The sequence below is a fragment of the Lissotriton helveticus genome, chromosome 5_1 (assembly GCF_964261635.1).
Source record: "Lissotriton helveticus chromosome 5_1, aLisHel1.1, whole genome shotgun sequence".
In the NCBI taxonomy this organism is placed as follows: domain Eukaryota; kingdom Metazoa; phylum Chordata; class Amphibia; order Caudata; family Salamandridae; genus Lissotriton; species Lissotriton helveticus.
The window spans coordinates 1,413,032,023-1,413,056,221 of NC_136065.1; the positions used below are offsets into that span (position 1 = coordinate 1,413,032,023).

At 40.3% G+C, this 24,199-nt stretch overlaps 1 long non-coding RNA gene across 1 annotated transcript in view; it reads left to right on the forward strand.

Annotated features, from left to right (window-relative positions):
• LOC144753639 (uncharacterized) overlaps window positions 1-21,596 on the forward strand; it is a 318,644-nt gene extending 297,048 nt beyond the window's left edge. The window contains exon 3 of the long non-coding RNA XR_013594447.1: window positions 21,195-21,596. This is a non-coding gene — a long non-coding RNA (uncharacterized LOC144753639). The remainder of the gene's footprint in view (window positions 1-21,194) is intronic.
• The last annotated feature ends 2,603 nt before the right edge of the window (window positions 21,597-24,199 follow it).

A 24,199-nucleotide genomic window follows, 5' to 3' on the forward strand; every position in this document is an offset into this window, starting at 1 on the left:
TTCAATGGTTTTGTGTGAGTAAAATAAGGTTTTGTAAATGCTAATTCCTAACTATATATGGTCTATAACCTATGGTTTTTTCAGTGAATTTTCAAGGCTTTGTAAATGCTAATTCCTAACTATATATGGTCTATAACCTATGGTTTGTTCAGTGAATTTCAATGGTTTTTTAATAGCAAATATCAAAAGCTTTAAAATGTATTCTTCTTTAAATCGAAAAATATATTTTATATGTTTTTAATACAATTTTTTTATGTATTTATTTTTTTTTGTTTCGCTCCCGGTCCGCGAACCGGGTAGCTTCCCGTTAGCTCAATTTCTTGCCGAGACCCGGTCCGCGAACCGGTAAATGTTCCGTTTGCGCAACTGCCGCGTTAGGAAACAACATGGTGACGCGTCGCGTAACCGCGACGTATCGCGTTGTCGCGTAATGCGTCATATGACGCGTCGCGTTAGCGCACCCGGAAGTGCTCCGGTACGCGAAGCGAGGCGCGAAGCGCAGCTTCCCGGAAGCGATCCGGGACGTGGCGCGGAGCGCGTAACGTAAGCATAACAGGTCATGTGACTTGTTAATAACACTTTTCATTGGTTCATTTCACTTTTGGTTTCCTAATGATGTAAGGCTAGGTCATGTGACCTAAAATAACACTTTTCATTGGTTCAGAACTATTTTTTTCCCAAATGATGAAAACCCCTCCTTGTTTCCTCACTCTGACTTTCATCTTTGTGAGAGGAAAACCTTTTTTCATCACTTAGCAATGGCAAGTGTTGTAGCTTCAGCTGGTGCACCCCCACCACCACCACCACCACCACCTCCTAGGAAGAGAGGACCACCTCCTCAGGTAATCCTCAATCAAGAGGAGGAAGAAGAGGAAGAAGAGGAAGAGGAGCAAGAGAGGAGGCAGTTTTTGGAAGAAGAGCCTAGGACGTCCCGTGTCAAAGAGAGTTTCATTTGGCAATTTTTTAAATATCCCCGGGGCCAAAAAAAAGTGAATGCCCGGTATGTAACTTGCCTTATATGCAAGAAAGATCTGTCCAGAGGGACAAATAAAAAATACAGTTATGGCAATTATACGATGCATCGCCATATGGAGAGGTGGCACCCTATCAACTACGGTGCTGCGCAGCTACGTGACATGCAGGACAACCCCCCTCCTGTGGCCCGAAGATCAAATGTGGAGGAAGTGACGGGACCAGAGGCGAGGGACATGGTCCCAAATATACAGATGAGGTTCGGGACAATCAAACAAGTGTGCCTGCGTTGCGGTCAGTTGATTTGCTACAGAGAAAGTAGCATCAATTTAATCAACTTAGCAATTGATCATCATGATTGTCGAAAACGCCCCAGAGAATAAATTATCTTTGTTTTTGTTGCTCCTGTTGAGCCCTTTACAATGAATCGTTTTCGTTTCCCCCCCCAAAAAAAACCCCCCAAAAAATATAAAACCGTTCAAAAAATACAAAAAAAGTAAAAAAATGTTCAGAAAAATAATAAAAAAATATAAAACAACAAAAATAATTTAAAAAAAAGTTCTTTTCAGAACTACCTCCCCTTTATAAAAAAAATTGCTGAAATGTTTAGCACTCTGGCAACCTCTATTTCTTTTGATTCGCTTCCCGGTTCGCTCGCCAGTACGCGAACCGGAAGCGAAACGAAAAAAAAAAGAAGAGTAAGTATAAGGGAAGGAAACAGAGAGTAATGTTAAAAGAAAGACAGCTATAGGGAGTAACACGGAGATACTGTTTAATAGATCTATTTACCGAAGAAAAGATGGAAGAGGGTATAATAGTGAAAAACAAAATAGATAAGGAAGTGAAAGAAAAAAAGAAGAGTAGAAGAATAATAAACAAGAGTTTCTTAGAGAATGTGAGTGAATGTTCAAAATAAGATTAAAACATGTGGAATAACAGAGGGAAAAAACAGAAAGCAGAAAAGAAGAAGTAACAGAAAAGGAATGATTGAAACAGCAAAGAAATGTAAATAACATAGGGGCATATTATCAACATAGGTGATAAAATTATCGCTGCTTTTATCGGCAGAAATCTGCCGCTAAAGCCGCTTTTGCGGCAGAAAACTGCCGCTAAAGCAGCTTTTGTGGCAGTTTTCTGCCAATAATGACTGCTTTTATCGGCAGAAATCTGCCGCTAAAGCCGCTTTTGCGGCAGAAAACTGCCGCTAAAGCCGCTTTTGCGGCAGTTTCTGCCAATAAAAGCAGCGATAATTTTATTGCCTGTGTTGATAATATGCCCCTTAGTGTGCTTGAACTACAGGGAGAAAGCATAATGAACTATTAGTGAAAGAGTGATCAGTCAGAGACAGTGAGAGTAATAGAGACGGAGTGAGTGAACAGGAGTGAGGAACTATGAGAACAGAGGGACTGAGAAAAGGAGTGGAAGGAGTAGAGTAAGTAAGTAATAGAGAAAGGAATGAGAGAAGTAGCAAAGGCAGGAAACTGAGGGTTAAAGAAATGAAGCAGTGGAACTAATAGAAGTTAAATGTGATAGAAATGTAATGAAAAGAGTACAAAACATTTACCTTATAATTGTCGTTAACTTAGTCACTTGTTATTTTTATACTTTCAATCTGTGAAAGAAAGAACAAAAATTTGAAAAATATTAAAACATGTATTTAAAAATTAGAAAAGACAAGGGAAAAGATTGAAGGACAAACAGTTTTTCAACAACTTTGACACTTACAGAAGGCTCTGCTTCTCCATGCCCCCTACACAGTCCTAAATATATACATTTTAAACTAACAGTATCTTGTTGCAGATGAAGTGAGGCCTATCTTGCAACATGGTGCATCTTTTGCATCACTGCTGCATCACATAAGTGATGCAACAGCGGCACAAAAGAGGCGCATGGCCATCATAAATCTGCCCCTAACATTTTAAATGATTGATTCAGGATGCCGATAAGGTGTGGCCTATCCAGGGGTTTGTTTGAGGTGAGGCCTACTCAGGGTTACAGATGAAATTTAGACTTGTTGAAGAGTACAGAGGAGATAATACATGTCCATGCCTACTAATGAAGTGAGTCATGTCCACTGCACTCTTTAACAAAGGCCAGACCTCCTCTGTCTCCCTGGACAGGCCTAAACCTGATCTGCACAATGTGATTCGTAATGTTAGGAAACACAGGTGATGTAATTGAAAAACGTGCAATTTCTTTTGCTCATTTCACAATCACATCACTTGTGTTTCCTTTGCTTAGGTATCTTATTGTGCAGATGTAGTCCAGCATATGAAAGAGTACGCAGAAGTGCAGCACTGCATGCAACAACTTTGACACTTACTGAAGCCTCAGCTTCTGCATGCCCCCTACACAGTCCTAATTATATACATTTTAAACTGACGGTATCTTGTTGGAGATGAAGTGAGGCCTATCTTGCAACATGGTGCATCTTTTACACTGCTGCTGCGTCACAAAAGTGACGGAACAGCGGCGTAAAAGAGGCGCACGGCCATCATAAATCTGCCCTTAACATTTTAAATGATTGTTTCTAGATGCTGATAAGGTGTGGCCTATCCACAGATTTGTTTCAGGTGAGTCCTACTCAGGGTTGCAGATGAAATTTAGGCTTGTTGAAGAGTACAGCGGAGATAATACATGTGCAGGCCTACCAACGAAGTGAGTCATGTCCACTGCACTCTTGAACAAATGTCAGACCTCCTCTGTCTCCTGGAACAGGCCTAAACCTCATCTACACAATGTGATGCGTAATGTTAGGAAACACAGGTAATGTAATTGAAAAACGTGCAATTTTTTTTGCTCATTCCACAATCACATCACCTGTGTTTCCTTTGCTTAGGTATCCCATTGTGCAGATGTAGTCTATCATATGAAAGACTACGCAGAATGTGAGCACTGTATGCAACAACTTTGACACTTACAGAACCCTCAGCTTCTCCATGCCTCCTACACAGTTCTAAATGTATATCATAAATACAAAAAGTACAGAATTAATTATACATGTTAAATGGTTTATTTTTGCTGTTCTCAGAATTTATCAAATTTCACTAAAAACAGTGACTTGAAGGTATTCATCATATAACAGCGGGGAAAAAAAAACACAATCAAAATGATTGTGTTTAAAAAACCCATATAACATAACCAATCAAAAATCAGAACTCCTTTCAATTAACTTACTTTCTATGACGTCGAAGGATATCCTATGAACAGCTTACACTCTGTTGTGCTGTTATTATTTTCAGCCCGCCACTTTCTGAAAGAAAAGCTCCATCGTTTTGACAAATATGTTACATACAATAAATGACTTCTCGCTCTCTACCACACTTTTCCACAAGGCCAAATCGTGTAAGAGCCATTTATAACTCTTGGAATTCTTCTAAGCAAATCCCGTCATTTTCTTTTTCCGCAACTTTCAGAAAGAAAACGTTCAAGATCACTTTCACAATCCTGTACTAGTAATATCTTACCCTTCTTGCTCACTCATGTTCCACATTTCCTATGACACTGATACTGCTTACTATGAAGCAGACTTACACTACCTCTATGACTACTACAATTATTTAATTCTCTACATCACTTTTAATCACAAAGCAATTTAAAACAGTACATAAAATTATATCAACCCCTAGAATCATTATAGGCCAGTTACCTACCCTAAATTCTTTCTTCTGAAAACAGAAAGTAAGAATATTTTTAATAAGATGTGTAATAAGTGGATGTTGTCAAAGGACCATCATGTCATATAATAGCTGCAGTTAGAATTTCTTTTCTAAAATCAACGAGTGTGTAGCCACAACATTTGAAATTAAAGTTGAAAACTTATTTTCATCAGGTTTATATAGTTGGAATTTTTAAATGACATTATAACCAAAAGTTTGTTCAAGATATGTTGACAGCATTGCAGACTTACATTACCTCTACTCCATGTTTTGATTGGCTGCTTGAATTAGCTTATTAAAAGAAACAGCTTTTCTGAACTCATTCAAAGTGCAGTTATTTTTCCATGACGTCAAGTGTTATGGTAAGAACACCGTTTGCTTTGGGAAATACTCTGTTGTCCTTTAACTAATCCGTGCCCACCACTTTCTGTAAAAAAAACTTCTTTTTTTTCAGGAAATAGTTAAAACTGAAAAATAACGTTTGACTCTGTACTACACTTATCCTCAAGGCCAAATAGTGTAAGAGCCATTAGAACCTCTTGAAATTCCTCAGAGCAAATCCCGAGATTCTTTCCCTAAAATTTTGGTTGTAAAAACACCAGGTAAGAATTTTTAAGGTCAAAAGGCAATTTTTTTTAAAAAGTTAAAACAGAATCATTGCAGAATGACCAGCCGTTTCTAGACTTCAAATAAGCTGTGTAATGTCCTGATGTTGTTGAAGGACCGTCATGATATATAATTGCTGCAGTTACAAAAGTCCTTCCTGATATTGACAACTGCGAAGCCACAACATTTTTAATTAAAGTTGTCAATTTTGTTCCATCAGGCCTACATCGTTGGAACATTAAAATGACATACTGGCCATATGTTTGTATAAATAATGTGGACAATATTTCAGACTGACATTGGCTACACTCCATGTTGTGATCAGCTGCTTTTACTAGCTTATTAAAGGACACTGATTTACTGTCTGGCAAAGTTAAATATATACATTTTTCTGAGTCTACACTAGTAGTACTTGATACCCTACAGTTCTCGCAGTCATGTTGCCATTGATAAGAAAGGCCAAACAGGTGATCTACATCTACACCTTCATCTTGCAATACATCAAGCATATACATTAAAAACTCCTGACAATCTTGCTGAATATTTTGAGAGAATTGCGTTTGACCTCAACATTTGTCTAACAGATTTCGAATTTCAGACACACTTTCTATTTTTGTTCTATCAGTGCTACATTTCTCTAACACAGAATTCAACAAACTGCAAAGTCTTTGATCCGAATTGACCACAATCTCTTCTTTTAAATTTTCTAGAGAAAACAAAACATTAACCACTACATTAGCATAGCAGTTGACAGCAGAACTGTTTTCAAATTGAAAACCAACAACATCTTCAACAAAATCCTTTTTCTTTCTGCTTATAATTTCTGGTTCATCGACTTTTCGTCTTTTTGCTACAACCTCTCTCCTATTGGTCACATTTCTTCGTTTCGGGCCTACCACACGTTTCTCAAACAAAGGATATTGAGGCAAATGTGGCGCATACTCTCTTCTTAACCTATTGTATTCCTTAACACAATCTAGATCCGCACAAATGTTTGTGACATCACACTCAATCAAGTACAATCCCGATAAAGTTCTGACTCGTGACAATGCCACATATGCCATACCCTCCTTGAACACTGAACTGCCAATATTCACCAATGCACTGTCTACACTTAAACCTTGCGATTTATGGATTGTCACCGCATATGCCAAGCAAACAGGAAACTGCTTACGGCGAACATATAAGTCTTTTACAAGCAAAAACCTAGCAGAGCAATGACCAATTAGCTGTACTTCCTCAATGCCATCAAATTTAATTTTTAAAAATTCAATTCCATCTCTATTTCTGTATTTCTCAAAATCAACAACATTACCCATTGATCCATTTACCAGACCTCTTTCAACATGTAAATTCCTTCTTAAAATTATACGGCAATTTAAGCACACATTCAGAGTCTTTTCAAAACTAGCAGTTTTAGATATAGTCTTCTCTAATGAATCCAATTTTGATTTCAAATTCTCAGACAAAATAATTGTTGCTCCCATATGCTCTACTCTGTCAATAGCTTCCAGTTTCACAATCTCTTGGTTTTCTAAATGCAACATTTTGTTGTTGAAGATGGCACATTCTGCAAGAGTTGGCATCAAACATATTCCAGATTTCTTCTCAGTAATTTTCTGAAAAATATTCTCAGGCACAACGTCTTCTTCTGGATACAAATTTGACAGTAATCGTGCATGTAAAGCTTCTTTCCCATGCTCGGCCACTTTTCCGATTCTAACATCTTGTAGAATATTCTTATAATCTTCATCCTTAGCTTGACGCATATTTTCACGCAGTTCAGCATAATTGAAGTTTAACCATATATTGACGTTGCCAATACTCCCTAGGCACTTCCTGGTATCTTCATGCATGAGCATTTTGAACACAGGTTGTCCTTTCACTGGTGTCAGCTGCAGAAGATCACCGAAAACAATGATGTGTTTGCCACCAAATAACACATCATACTCTGTTTTGAGAACTTCTTGCATTCTCAAATGCACAAAGGCAAGCATGACCTTGGAAACCATGCTTACTTTGTCAATGATAAGAAGTTTCATTTTCCTCAAGACTCTTGAAACTTCAAAACAAGCATCTCCAGTTAACTTGTGGTATTGTAATGTGTTATCATGCTCCACTGGCAGCATCAGTAGACGATGCAAAGTAATACCTTTAATGTTATGTGCTGCCAGTCCAGTTGGAGCAGTGACAACACAAGACAGCGATGACTCAGTCCTTTTCTGCAAATAACATGAAATTGCTTTAATGAGGAAACTTTTTCCAGTTCCCGCTTCTCCACTCACGTACAGTCGGACAGGCTTCAACGACGTACATGAGCACTCTTTCTTCTCATGACTTAATCCATGATCTATTTGGTTGGTAACTTCGTCATATATTTTCCTCTGCTCAACGTTGAGTTGTCTTTCCAAGTCTTCTAAGTTAACCGCATCCTCCTGAGCATGTGCCATGGCTCTTTCCACTTCAATCATGGCAGTGGCAGCTTCATTTTCGATAACTGGTCCTCCTAGTGGATCCTGACTCAATGAAACAGAACTCTGACTGTCCTGAGAACTGTCTCTAGCAATCTCGGCTGCAATCGTTGACTCCTGCTCGATTTCCGCATTCAACATTTCTAGATATTTGGGAAAAACAGGACATTCTATGGTCCCCTTGGCGGCATTGAAAGAGTCTTCGTAACAGAGGAAATCTCCAAGCAGTTCCTCTTCTGCACGCCAAGGCTTGAAAAGTTGCAAAAGTGCTAAATAGAAAAACTCTTTTCTTTCAGGAGATTCGCCACTCAATTTTCGATGGTTTACCAAGTGGCATTTTCTTTGCTTGACCAGACATCCCTCACTTCCAATTACAGCATACACTCCTTTATCAATATCTTCTTTGATGTTCCTCTTGAATATGTCATTTTGTAGAACCTCATACAGACAAACATTCTCGAGGTGACTGCTTCTATTTGGATAATATGTATCCAACATGTTGGTCTTCAACATATCTGTACTGTTTGGCTCCTTTTCCGCCAAATACTCAATTTCCCGTACAGGTTTCAGAACTCGATTACGCGTTGCAGCAAGACCAAGACTCGCCCAAATGATACTCCTGGATTTGGCATAGAGACTTGCTGAAGACAACCGGTCAGAACATTCGTAAGCTCCGATTTCTCGATGCGACAACATCTTCAGACTGAAACTGTACAACTTCTTACTGAGGCTCTTTTCATGGGAAATGTCCTCCCACATATCCTTCAATTCTGTCTTTTCTTTTTTGGTGATGTAAGATGTCACATACCGAGCCACAGCCATACAGTTATCAGCCACAAACTGTATATCCATGTTAGCATTCCACATGGACAAAATCACTGGGTTGTAGTCGTTGATGTACTTGGACTCTTCGTTCCTTTTCAAATTGTACGTATTTTTGGGTGATTTCTTCATCACATTATGTCGCAGTGAAGACATCAAACTGTTCACTCTTCCTTTAGAAATCACCGGTCGTGGAAAGGCGAAACGACATTTTGTGTAGAACTTGTCCTTGTTTCTGAATTTACGACGACAGTACTTTCCACAACGATGGCTTTGGAAGTGTAAAACTTGTTCTCTTAGGCTTTTGTCTTCCTTTGCCTTTGGAACAGCACATGTAGAATACTGTTCTATGAAACTCATCACTAAGTCATCCGGATCTGTTCCAAAATTGGGTGCATCTTTGATCCACAGCAGCATATGTATATGAGGAGCACCTCTTGCTTGGTACTCCTTTCTCCAGAAGAAATCCAACACCTCTCCAAGAGGTGGATTTTTCTTGTTCATGATGAAAGACATCATAGCTTCAAATCTATGATTGAAGTACCTGCATACATTCACTGGATCCAAGGAGCACAGTTCTCCGGGTGTCTTGAATTCGATATTTTCAATGTTTCCATTTGCCTCTCGTAGAAATTCAAGTAAATCTTCCCAGCCATACTCGGCACAACTGAGAGTGAGGAACCATGTGGGAGTTCCTAAGTTCCTCAGCATACATTTTAAATCACCATGACGACGGTACCAGTACTCATTAGTACCACGCTGACACGCCATGACATTAATCAGGTGAGAATCCAAAATACTGTCTTGCACATTGACTTTATCCATAAAGTCACTTGCCGAGATATTTTGCATCTGTACACCACTTTTCAAGATGTGGTTCACTGCATATGACAGTCCAGACAGATCGCTTTCAAACAGTAGATGAAACAAATAGGGAATGCATTGACGAAACCTAGGATCTTCTGCATACAATCGTAAAGTCCGGTATTCAGAAGCAGGAATTTGATCAGGTCGCTCATCATATCTTCCTCCTTGACCTGTTGGAAAAAGCTGTGGGAAACACCGAGCTTCCAAACTTTCCTCCCAAACACTAATGGGACTTCCTTTGGCTTGTTTCATTTGAAACAACTCAATAGCATTCCCCATGACTTCCTTGGAATGCAAAGGATGAACACTATAATGTTCATATATTTCTTCATTTTTAGAGGCTTCTACTTTCTCAATTTGACCAGCACACAAATCGTTATCCTCTTCTTCACTTACTTCCTCTTCTGCAACATATACATTCTTGTAGTACTTATTGTTTTTCTTCAAATACAATGTTGCCTTTTTGACTTTCCTAACATCCACTAAATCTTGCCAGATTTTCTTACTCTTTGTCGGAACCCCATTAACTAAGATAACCAGAGGTTCCTCTTCCACTTTCTCTACTCCAATTGTATTAATGTTTTTCTTCAAATCTAGAGGCAAATAAACAACTCTTCCCTTCAATCCTCTCTGTAAATCTGATGGAGGCAATTTCCCTGTCTTTGGCTCCATTCGTACAATAGCCTGAAAGGGATGGATACTTTGAATCAAAATAGATTCATAAGTATTTAAATCCTTCAATTCAGAAGGAATCTCAACCAATTCCAGATTATTATGAACCGCTCTAGCAGGCATCCGGTTTTGATTTAATTTGTTACAACAATAAGTACACACACGTTGATCCAATCCCAAATCAAAACAATTTTCTACCATCAAGTATGTTGCAAAATCCTTCCATTCACTATTATTTTCACTTTCACTTTTCGCATATAAATCCACTAACTTAGTCTGATTCTTATAATAAGTGCGTCGACAACACACACAAGTAAAATTAGGCCTCTCACTTGATTTCACCTGAAACGTGGCAATTTCTTTCTGAAAATTATCTGTACTGGAAACCTGTACACTATCTTCCACATTACCTTCTTCTTCTGGGTCAATTTCAACATTCTCCTCTTTACTTGCAAAGTAACAAAACTCAATTTCTTCACAAATATTCTTCACATCTACTTCAGAACCATGCAAAAGAGCAGTGCATTATTGTTTAAGCATAATTGCTGGACTCTTAGCATAATACAACATTCTAACTAATTTCCTCACTTTATTATGATGCACTGCTAGCATCCTGAAATGATGAAAAACACTCTGGCATACTCTCCTGGAAAGACAAGCCAGTGAATGACCATGCAAACCTGTCACTTCTCTCACTCTGCAAGGATCTAATTCTTGCAACAACTTCATTTTCTGTTTTAAAGTTTTCTTATTAAATGTCCGTACAAAATCACAAAGCAAATTGATGGAATCCTGTCGCACACTGCAAATACTACTACACTTCCAGATATACACTGGTCCCTTAGGACGTCTTCCTAAAACCTCATTACCTAACACCTCTTCTGCCTCTGTTGTCACAAGTTTTTCTTTTTCAACTGGACAACCATCTTTCACCTCATAAGCTCGACCACTGGTGTCAACTGCATGCACCAAATCATTATCCTGGAAATAACTCTCCTCATTAAAAAATGCCTCACAACTTGAACTATGCATCCATTCTCCTGAAAAAACTTCACAAAAATTATTACGATTAACTGTTCTCTTCCATCTACTTTTTCTTTTAAAATCATAAATTGCCTTGTTTTGCTTCCTAATTCTATTGATTATCAAAATAAATAACTTTCGCTTAATTTCAAATGCCTGATCAATAATTTTCTCAACTTTTTTTTTTCTCTTATAAAAAACCACTTTCTGTTGACCTTTCTTAATATTTTTTTACAAATTGCCAATTATCCTGTTGCGGAACATTCGTCTACGAATGTCCCTAAACTGATTTTTCCTTCTACTACCATGCACAGAGTTATCTCCTGCTCTAGCAGTAACATTTTTGATAGGCCTTTCCTTTCCGTTTAAATTGGTTCTCTTTTTCTGGACTAAAACATTTTCTGTAGTACTACTTTTTGTTCTACAAATGTTTCTTAGGAATGATTTTGTTGTCTTACCCGGAGCTTTCTTGGTGACTTGACGAGTTTTTATTGTAGAGGACTGCTGCAAGCATTTAGTAAGCTGCTGTCTTTGACGTTTTGTAGCCTTTCGGTTTCGTTCTTTAGATGGCATTATGTACTTTTGAAATGATCTGCAGTTGAATCTGTGGTAAAATATAATTAAAAATGTTATTAACCACTATTACCAAACAGTAAATCAATAACAGTCGTCAAAAATGTAACACACTACTTGTCATTTTTACATACAATAATTTTTAGTGCATTGGCAAATTTAGTAGTCACAAATAGTAGCAAAGAAATGGAATGCTTCTACATTTGACCTGTGCTGTTTTATATGTGAATCTGAACTAATTTTATGAGCATATTTGACTATTTTATTAAAGACACTACACACAAGCTGTTTTTGAAGTTGTGTTTAATTTTAAATGAAACGTTTTACATGTTTACTTTTCATTTCCAGTAACTTTTAAAAATAAATGTTTATAGTTCCATAGGCTCAAGCAGGTCAGCTTCCCACCCTATGCCATACAATTCTGACAAATCGGCATCCTCATCATGTTCTTCATCATCCTCAGGATTTAAATCATCCAAGGGATCTACTTCCACTGATGTTTCAATCACAATTTCAATGATAATATCGAGATCAACAGATTGCTCATTATCACTCATGCTTGATGTTGTCGTTATCTTTAAAGAAAGAGAACAACAATGAGATGTTGCAGAGTAAGAGACAAATCTCAGAGACTATAATTGTAAAATTGTTTAACAAGAGTAACATTTTGCAGATATTATTTAACCATGTCCAGCGATGCTGTTTCAAACAGGCGTAAGGATTTGATTCAGCAATGCCATAAATGTGACTCAGTGAAATCTTCTTAATTTTACTGTGTTAGTTTTACAGGGCTTTCATGCAAATGACTGGCCACCCTACAACAAAACGCTCACATGAAATCTGACGCAGGTTTCATGTGGCACAGGACTTTACAGGATGACACATCTGCCTAGATGCATCAAGTTGTAAATATGTCGCAACATAGCAAATCTTTTGCACCGCCGCTGCGTCACAAAAGTGACGCACAGCGGCGCAAAAGAGGCACACGGCTATCATAAATCTGTCCCTAACATTTTAAATGATTGATTCAGGATGACGATAAGGTGTGGCCTATCCAGAGGTTTGTTTGAGGTGAGGCCTACTCAGGGTTGCAGATGAAATTTAGGCTTGTTGAAGAGTACAGAGGAGATAATACATGTGCAGGCCTACCAATGAAGTGAGTCATGTCCACTTCACTCTTGAACAAAAGCCAGACCTCTTCTGTGTCCGTGGACAGGCCTAAACCTCATCTGCACAATGTCATTCGTAAAGTTAGGAAACACAGGTGATGTAATTGAAAAATGGGGAATTTCTTTTCCTCATTTCACAATCACATCACCTGTGTTTCCTTTGCTTAGGTATCTCATAGTGCAGATGGAGTCTAGCATATCAAAGAGTACACAGAAGTTGAGCACTGTATACAACAATTTTGACATTTACAGAAGATTCAGCTTCTCCATGCCCCCTACACAGTCCTAAATGTTTACATTTTAAACTGACGGTATCTTGTTGGAGATGAAGTGAGGCCTGTCTTGCAACATGGTGCATTTTTGCATCACTGCTGCATTGGTTTCATGTGGCACAGGACTTTACAGCATGACACATCTGCCTAGATGCATCAAGTTGTAAATATGTCGCAACATAGCAAATCTTTTGCACCACCACTGCGTCACAAAAGTGACGCACAGCGGCGCAAAAGAGGCACACGGCTATCATAAATCTGTCCCTAACATTTTAAATGATTGATTCAGGATGACGATAAGGTGTGGCCTATCCAGAGGTTTGTTTGAGGTGAGGCCTACTCAGGGTTGCAGATAAAATTTAGGCTTGTTGAAGAGTACAGAGGAGATAATACATGTGCAGGCCTACCAATGAAGTGAGTCATGTCCACTTCACTCTTGAACAAAGGCCAGAACTCTTCTGTGTCCATGGACAGGCCTAAACCTCATCTGCACAATGTGATTCGTAAAGTTAGGAAACACAGGTGATGTAATTGAAAAATGTGGAATTTCTTTTCCTCATTTCACAATCACATCACCTGTGTTTCCTTTGCTTAGGTATCTCATTGTGCAGATGGAGTCTAGCATATCAAAGAGTACACAGAAGTTGAGCACTGTATACAACAATTTTGACATTTACAGAAGATTCAGCTTCTCCATGCCCCCTACACAGTCCTAAATGTTTACAGTTTAAACTGACGGTATCTTGTTGGAGATGAAGTGAGGCCTGTCTTGCAACATGGTGCATCTTTTGCATCACTGCTGCATCGGTTTCATGTGGCACAGGACTTTACAGCATGACACATCTGCCTAGATGCATCAAGTTGTAAATATGTCGCAACATAGCAAATCTTTTGCACCGCCGCTGTGTCACAAAAGTGACGCACAGTGGCGCAAAAGAGGCACACGGCTATCATAAATCTGTCCCTAACATTTTAAATGATTGATTCAGGATGACGATAAGGTGTGGCCTATCCAGAGGTTTGTTTGAGGTGAGGCCTACTCAGGGTTGCAGATGAAATTTAGGCTTGTTGAAGAGTACAGAGGAGATAATACATGTGCAGGCCTACCAATGAAGTGAGTCATGTCCACTTCACTCTTGAACAAAGGCCAGACCTCTTCTGTGTCCGTGGACAGGCCTAAACCTCATCTGCACAATGTGATTCGTAAAGTTAGGAAACACAGGTGATGTAATTGAAAAATGTGGAATTTCTTTTCCTCATTTCACAATCACATCACCTGTGTTTCCTTTGCTTAGGTATCTCATAGTGCAGATGGAGTCTAGCATATCAAAGAGTACACAGAAGTTGAGCACTGTATACAACAATTTTGACATTTACAGAAGATTCAGCTTCTCCATGCCCCCTACACAGTCCTAAATGTTTACAGTTTAAACTGACGGTATCTTGTTGGAGATGAAGTGAGGCCTATCTTGCAACATGGTGCATCTTTTGCATCACTGCTGCATCACAAAAGTGACGCAACAGCGGCGCAAAAGAGGCGCACGGCCATCATAAATCTGCCCCTAACATTTTAAGTGATTGATTCAGGATGACGATAAGGTGAGGCCTATCCAGAGATTTGTTTGAGGTGAGGCCTACTCAGGGTTGCAGATGAAATTTAGGCTTATTGAAGAGTACAGAGGAGATAATACATGTGCAGGCCTACCAATGAAGTGAGTCATGTCCACTGCACTCTTGAACAAAGGCCAAACCTCTTCTGTGTCCCTGGACAGGCCTAAACCTCATCTGCACAATGTGATTCGTAATGTTAGAAAACACAGGTGATGTAATTGAAAAATGTGGAATTTCTTTTGCTCATTTCACAATCACATCACCTGTGTTTCCTTTGCTTAGATATCTCATTGTGCAGATGGAGTCTAGAATATCAAAGACTACGCAGAAGGTGAGCACTGTATGGAACATGGCTATGTAACTCAAAGAATCAAAATCTAAATTTGCCAAGCACACATGGGGGCGTATTTACAAGGACCTTGCACCACGGGGAAATGTCTTAAATTAAAATGGGAAAAATAACATCAAAGGGACTCAAAGGCCTTGTAAATATGCCCCAAGCAACCTATGAAACTCTAGCAGAACATATCAAGAAACCTAATTGATTTCAAAAAACGTTTTTAAACACATCATGTAAATCAATTATATATCTACATTCAAGGGGAAGTGACTTAAAATGCCCTAAGACACTTGAAAGCGTTTTTTTAAGGCCCTTGCACCATTTTTGCGTCACTTTTAACATGGCTATGTAACTCAAAGAATCAAAATCTAAATTTGCCAGATGGGGGCGTATTTACAAGGACCTTGCACCACGGGGAAATGTCTTAAATTAAAATGGGAAAAATAACATCAGAGAGACTCAAAGGCCTTGTAAATATGCCCCAAGCAACCTATGAAACTCTAGCAGTACATATCAAGAAACCTAATTGATTTCAAAAAACGTTTTTAAACACATCATGTAAAGCAATTATATACCTACATTCAAGGGGAAGTGACTTAAAATGCCCTAAGACACTTGAAAGCGTTTTTTTAAGGCCCTTGCACCATTTTTGCGTCACTTTTAACATGGCTATGTAACTCAAAGAATCAAAATCTAAATTTGCCAAGCACAGATGGGGGCGTATTTACAAGGACCTTGCACCACGGGGAAATGTCTTAAATTAAAATGGGAAAAATAACATCAGAGAGACTCAAAGGCCTTGTAAATATGCCCCAAGCAACCTATGAAACTCTAGCAGTACATATCAAGAAACCTAATTGATTTCAAAAAACGTTTTTAAACACATCATGTAAAGCAATTATATACCTACATTCATGGGGAAGTGACTTAAAATGCCCTAAGACACATGAAAGCGTTTTTTTAAGGCCCTTGCACCATTTTTGCGTCACTTTTAACATGGCTATGTAACTCAAAGAATCAAAATCTAAATTTGCCAAGCACACATGGGGGCGTATTTACAAGGACCTTGCACCACAAGGAAATGTCTTAAATTAAAATGGGAAAAATAACATCAAAAGAACTCAAAGGCCTTGTAAATATGCCCCAAGCAACCTATGAAACTCTAGCAGTACATATCAAGAAACCTAATTGATTTCAAAAAACGTTTTTAAACACATCATGTAAAGTAATTATATACCTACATTCATGGGGAAGTGACTTAAAATGCCCTAAGACACATGAAAGCATTTTTTTAAGGCCCTTGCACCATTTTTGCGTCACTTTTAACATGCCTATGTAACATGGCTATGTAACTCAAAGAAACAAAATCTATTTGTAAAACACTTTACACAAAGCAACATTTTAAATACACAACTTTCTTCATAATTTTCTCCTTAAAGCATACTATTCTCTATTTAAATTAAATGAATCTTTTCTCACCTTAGCAAATACTTTTTGAGTTTCAAAACAGTCTCAGACACACACCAATTTGTCTTCAGCAGAGCAAAAGGTATGCACTCCAGAGGCTGCAACCAACAATGGCACAGAAATGCTGTAATTCATCACACATCTCTCATGTCACCCAATCAAAACTCTTCCCTCACTTTTTTCAAATCAACACCCTTCCCCCCTCTGCCCTTTCTGCCTTTTTTCCATAGCAACCACCTCCTGAAAGACCTCTCATGTTTGCAAGTTCACACAACAATGTTTCAATTGAACTCTGAACTCTCAGTACACCTGCGTATCCAGTGCAATCTTTCATAAAATTATTTTTTCTTGACCATTCAAATTACATCTTTCAAAGAACTCATCCATGCACCCTAACTTTCTGTTTTCAGCAATCAAAATCCACCAATCACTGCTACTGATTAATTACTACAGAAACTCCACAGTTTTTTTCATTACATACTCCTACTGTTTCAACTGCCATTTCATTACCACACTTCATCTGACTGCAGCAGAACCTCCTCTCATCATGTTTTCTGTCTGGATTGTTGGACATAGTTATATCCACTGGGCTCAAAGGTATGCTGATAACAGAAATTTACACAACCTCAATTTACAAAATGTGGAAATCAACTGGATTGGCCACAGAGGATTAAGATGTCACCAATTGATACCATTGGTGAAAACCTTTTTGCATTTGCCAAAACCTGACCTGTTAATTGTGCACTGTGGAGGAAATGACTTGGGCACTTTGACTGGGGTAGGTCTGGAAATGCTTTTAAAGGACACCTTTGAGCAATTGATGGCACTATTTCCTCAAACTGCCTTGGTATATTCAAATATATGCCAAAGACAGAAATGCAGGTGGTCCAACCAATTTTGTCCACAAATTGAGAAATCGAGGAAGCATGTAAATAAGTCTGTTTCAGCTTACATGAGAGACCATGGAATGGGCTCCATCTACAACAATAACTTGCGTTACTACATGCAAGATATCTACAGAGCAGATGGAGTTCACTTCTCAGATGAGGGGAACAGAATTTTCATCCTCAATTTAAGACTGTGCATTGGTACCTACTTGTAGGTACCTACATCTGCCACAGGACCCAAAAGCTCTTTTCAGAGCTACCCTACATCTGATCACTCACAATTATTATTTTACTCTAACTTTTTTCACTAATTTTCACAATTTACGCTTTCCGGAGCGCTACCCGGTACGCGCACCGGACGCTAACCGCGCGAAAATTTGAAAAAAAATGTTTTTTTTCGCACATATGGGCCTCCTCAGCCACCCTCAGAAAACCTAGGGGGTCAGGATACGTCTACCGTGCCCCCTTCTACCCATTCTCAACATTATTTGCCCTCCATCTTGTATCTCAATTCTACCGAAACACAAAATGGAGGACTCCCGTAACGCTGCCGGTTCGCGTACCGGGGCGCGCACCGGGAAGCGCTCGCTCAAAAAAGGTGGGAAAGTAATTCACAGAAAAACCACTGGAGACACTTTCACCAAATATAGATTAGCTCATACTACATACCAATCCCTACCATTTTCCCAAATTTGATTGGAATTCCATTTAGCCATTTAGCCTGTAGACCTCTCTAAATACCCTGAGGTAAATTACTTCACAAAACACATCTGAAGTGTTGGAATTGACAACCAATTAAAATGTTACTTTCATTTTCTACTTTTTTTGCCTGACATTTGATTGGTTATGTACCTGAATATACATAAAGAAAGAGAGAGAAACACAGCCATTTTGACTACTACTTCCTGAACTACATTGCAAGATCATTTTCACTCACAACTTAAACTTGTTTTTAAAAGGTAAGATGTTATTTTATAAATTTGAAAACATTTTCAGATAGTTATATACTATCCCTCTGTAAGAGTTAGACATTGAGAAAGGCTTGTTTATTATAATTATGGATTGATTTAGGTTTCTGTGGTATAATTATGAATTTACTTAGGCTTTTTCACAGGCACTTTTTAATAGTACTACTTCACGCCTCAAAAGTACCTGTCTGAACTTAAACCCAACAGTGCCCTATCTCTACTGATATATTTATTTTTTATGCAAATTTCAGCACAAAAATGGAAGGAGAACAGAACGTTTCCTTTGAAATTGTCCTAGACATGAACAATGAGGAAATCATTGAACCCATTGACTTGGAATTCATGGATGAATCACGAGACCATGAACTTCTACAATGTGTACAATCTGTGGATTTCTTACTTCAATATGAGGACGGTCAAATGTGGGAAGTTATGTTCAGTCAAAAAGAAGACATATTGGACAGTCAAATGTTAGACGTTCTATTAAATTTTGAAAAAGAATCAGAAAAATAAAATTATATTTAATAATAAAAAATTGTTTGAGTCTTTAATCATTTTTATATGTAATTCATAAACTAGTACCAAATTGATTATAATGTAAAGTCAGACTTATAGTATTCTGTGCACAATCACAAAAATAAATTTATATTTAATAATCATAAATACTGCTACTTAAATAAAAAAAACAAAAAAAAACAACAAAAAGAACAATCAATAAACATACAATATTTCAAAATATCATAGTCTATCATTCTTTTTTCCTTATAGTACACTCCCCAGACCGCTTCCCGATGCGCGTACCGGGCGCTCCCCAAGCAAAAAAACCAAAAACAAATGGTTTTTTTTTGCCCCGCGGGGCCCTTTTAAAGCCTCCACATCAAACCTAGGGGGTCAGGGAGGATCTACTATGCCCCCTTATGGTCATTTCCCCCTTTGTTTTGGCCTCCTCTTGTCTCTCGATCCTACCGAGAGACAAGATGGCGGCCACTCCGGACTGTTTAGAATGTTGACAGACACCGAAGAGCCAATCAGCTTCGCTTCGCGAAGTTCCGTTACGCGTCAGGTACGCGAACCGGGGCGCTGCCCGGAGCGCGCTTACAGATATATATATTTTTTTGAACGTTAATTTCTCAAAATCCACTGGAACACATATATTTAGACCTAGCAAAGGCACATCGGGCTACCAGTCCCTACAATTTTGCCAAGTTTCGTGAAAATCCATTCAGCCGTTCGAGCTAAAAGTGAGGCCAACCGCCCTATGGAAAATTGCATGGGAAAAACACGTTTTGGGAGCCCCCTTTTTTCTCGGCCAGCCCTTGACGAAACCCCCCCAAATTTTCAGGGGCTGCTCAGCCAATTCCATCCTCAAACACCAAAGTAATTTGACATAGAATTTTCAAAAATCCCATAGAGAAAAAATCCTAACTATATATACCTACTGGCGACCGCCAGTAGGTAATATATATATATATATCTCGCTCCAAATTACCCACAGGCAAGGATGCACTAAACAGCCACACCCACACTTAAATACCTTGTTTAGCGTCCTTTATGTGCGCAATGCTTTCTGGATTTTGTAGTGTGTGTCATCATTAATCCACAGATGGATGCACGTAATTACCAGCTGCCTTCATTCAAAGCCCTCGGATGGGCCTCAGACTGCGTGCCACTCAGACTGTGGTGTTCGCTCTTACCTGTGATCTTGCTGTTTAGTGCATCCTTGCCTGTGGGTAATTTGGAGCGAGATGTTTATGCGGCAGCCCAGCCGCGAAGGTTGCACGACCCCGGGATCACTGGGGGTCACGGTGCCCGGAAATTCTGCCGAGCCCAAGGAGTGAAACAGCTGACAATATGGGATTTATGAGTGGCATGCAGTCTGAGGCCCATCTGAGGGCTTTGAATGAAGGCAGCTGGTAATTACGTGCATCCACCTGTGGATTAATGATGACACACACTACAAAATCCAGAAAGCATTGCGCACATAAAGGACGCTAAACAAGGTATTTAAGTGTGGGTGTGTCAGCACGAACTCATTTGTCGAGCCTCTGATGAGAACAAGAAGTTCAGAAACGCGTTAGGCTAAAATCTATGACAGGAGAGCTGGAAACATATCGGACTGTGGTGTTCGCTCTTACCCATGATCTTGCTGTTTAGTGCATCCTTGCATGTGGGTAATTTGGAGCGAGATATATATATATATATATCTCTGCTCCACTCTCTTACCCAAGATAGTGAAACCTAGAATTCCGGTGCAAGGTTTCTATACTTGCAACAGGTGTAAAGCCTGTCGCAACAGTAAAAACTTAAAGGAGATACAGTTATCTAAAGACACCAGCAAGTTCAAAATCACCAAGCATGTTACTTGCCTTACAGATCATGTCATATACGCTCTGCAATGTCCCTGCCAATTATGCTATATTGGCAGCTCCAAACATCAAGCCAAGAAAAGGGTATTGGAACACATGCGGGCGATAACTAACAATGACAGACAGTATCCCATCGCCAGGCACTTTGCTACACACCACAACAGCAATGTGAATATGCTGTCGTTTTGTGTACTGGAAACAGTTCCGATAAGAGAGAGAGGAGGAGATCGCATAAAGGAAATGAGGAGACTTGAATCCAGATTAATTATCAAGTATAGGACGACCCAACCCCATGGTCATAATTTGCATGAGGAATTAAACGTCCACTTGGGTTAAACTGTGAGCTTGCAATGTATATACTTACCTGCTGTTTTTAACCATTCTTTCTTCACCTTTTAGCACTGATTTAACAGTCACTGATTTATGTATTTTTTAATTTTGGTCTACAGAATCTGTTGGTGATCATAATTGGGAATCTGTTGGACCTCTGGGAGCACCTGAGTACATAAGACTATTGAATTGGACAATGTGAATTATTACTATGAGCAACATATGCCCACTTGGGCTTTACCGCGCCATTGTGTATGGTGGAAGGAATTATGATTTGCGCATTTGGCCCACTGGGGCGGTATATAACATATACATAACAATGATATATTATCTGAATATGCTAATATTCCTGAATGTGCTCTGCTGATTGATGCTACACTGCACTTGCATTATTTTCAGTCCAATGAATTTAATTTAATGTATTGCATTTTGCGTGTTTGACCCTATAACGCTTTTTGCAACTATCTTTATTTGTTTCTATGATATGCTCACCTCTTAGAGTAACTAACTCAGCCCGTAGATAGACCCAACAGTCTGTTTTCCATGGATGTGATTTGAACAAACATGTGACTGTATTTAAAGAGCACTTGGTTTCTGGTTTCTGTCTCGTGATAAAGCAGATTTATCTGCGAAACGCGTTGAGGAAGCCATTTAATAAACACGCTTTTCATCTCCAAGTGGCCCGGATTGCTTTTCTTACCGAGGAGAAGGTTTTGGCTGTATATATATATATCTATATATATACTTTATGGGACTACACCCTTACTTTAACGGTGTTCTCGGCGCCACGACGGATGGAAGTGCATGGGAGGGGGAGAGGACCGTGATTGACTTTTTAAATGCCCCGAAAACTAGCTACACTCCCTGCCTGCTCACACAACCCATCGGTCACTCACCAAATAAACGCACCGATGGATGGGATCGCCGCCAGCCTGGGAATGATGTTGCATGCTGGGAAATGTGGTTCACCTGCGAACACAGAGGCGACTCCATACCGTGTTTTGGAGGCAACCCACGCTACTTCAAGTGGTGGGACACTTCTTTGATGAAGGGATTGCAAGCAGCAGTGGCGACTTACTCACCAGGGGGGCATTTTGACAAAGGAAAGTAAACCCCCGAAACGCGTTAATGCCCATGGTGTTAATTGATAATAAAGGATTGAACGGACCTCGAGTGCTGCCTCAAGTCTTCTTCCTGTGGGGGAGACGTCTGTGGAAACATATGGCGTGGTTAGCGACGCGACTTGGAGTGTTGCTGCGCGCTAAGGCTGGCACCCCCCGCAAGTGTTAAGGGGGTCGCTACATGGAAGATCCCCTGACTGCCCCGCACGAAATCTGGAGTGGACACGGCTGCGGATGCGCAGTCCATACTTTATGGGACTACACCCTTACTTTAACGGTGTTCTCGGCGCCACGACGGATGGAAGTGCATGGGAGGGGGAGAGGACCGTGATTGACTTTTTAAATGCCCCGAAAACTAGCTACACTCCCTGCCTGCTCACACAACCCATCGGTCACTCACCAAATAAACGCACCGATGGATGGGATCGCCGCCAGCCTGGGAATGATGTTGCATGCTGGGAAATGTGGTTCACCTGCGAACACAGAGGCGACTCCATACCGTGTTTTGGAGGCAACCCACACTACTTCAAGTGGTGGGACACTTCTTTGATGAAGGGATTGCAAGCAGCAGTGGCGACTTACTCACCAGGGGGGCATTTTGACAAAGGAAAGTAAACCCCCGAAACGCGTTAATGCCCATGGTGTTAATTGATAATAAAGGATTGAACGGACCTCGAGTGCTGCCTCAAGTCTTCTTCCTGTGGGGGAGACGTCTGTGGAAACATATGGCGTGGTTAGCGACGCGACTTGGAGTGTTGCTGCGCGCTAAGGCTGGCACCCCCCGCAAGTGTTAAGGGGGTCGCTACATGGAAGATCCCCTGACTGCCCCGCACGAAATCTGGAGTGGACACGGCTGCGGATGCGCAGTCCATACTTTATGGGACTACACCCTTACTTTAACGGTGTTCTCGGCGCCACGACGGATGGAAGTGCATGGGAGGGGGAGAGGACCGTGATTGACTTTTTAAATGCCCCGAAAACTAGCTACACTCCCTGCCTGCTCACACAACCCATCGGTCACTCACCAAATAAACGCACCGATGGATGGGATCGCCGCCAGCCTGGGAATGATGTTGCATGCTGGGAAATGTGGTTCACCTGCGAACACAGAGGCGACTCCATACCGTGTTTTGGAGGCAACCCACGCTACTTCAAGTGGTGGGACACTTCTTTGATGAAGGGATTGCAAGCAGCAGTGGCGACTTACTCACCAGGGGGGCATTTTGACAAAGGAAAGTAAACCCCCGAAACGCGTTAATGCCCATGGTGTTAATTGATAATAAAGGATTGAACGGACCTCGAGTGCTGCCTCAAGTCTTCTTCCTGTGGGGGAGACGTCTGTGGAAACATATGGCGTGGTTAGCGACGCGACTTGGAGTGTTGCTGCGCGCTAAGGCTGGCACCCCCTGCAAGTGTTAAGGGGGTCGCTACATGGAAGATCCCCTGACTGCCCCGCACGAAATCTGGAGTGGACACGGCTGCGGATGCGCAGTCCATACTTTATGGGACTACACCCTTACTTTAACGGTGTTCTCGGCGCCACGACGGATGGAAGTGCATGGGAGGGGGAGAGGACCGTGATTGACTTTTTAAATGCCCCGAAAACTAGCTACACTCCCTGCCTGCTCACACAACCCATCGGTCACTCACCAAATAAACGCACCGATGGATGGGATCGCCGCCAGCCTGGGAATGATGTTGCATGCTGGGAAATGTGGTTCACCTGCGAACACAGAGGCGACTCCATACCGTGTTTTGGAGGCAACCCACGCTACTTCAAGTGGTGGGACACTTCTTTGATGAAGGGATTGCAAGCAGCAGTGGCGACTTACTCACCAGGGGGGCATTTTGACAAAGGAAAGTAAACCCCCGAAACGCCTTAATGCCCATGGTGTTAATTGATAATAAAGGATTGAACGGACCTCGAGTGCTGCCTCAAGTCTTCTTCCTGTGGGGGAGACGTCTGTGGAAACATATGGCGTGGTTAGCGACGCGACTTGGAG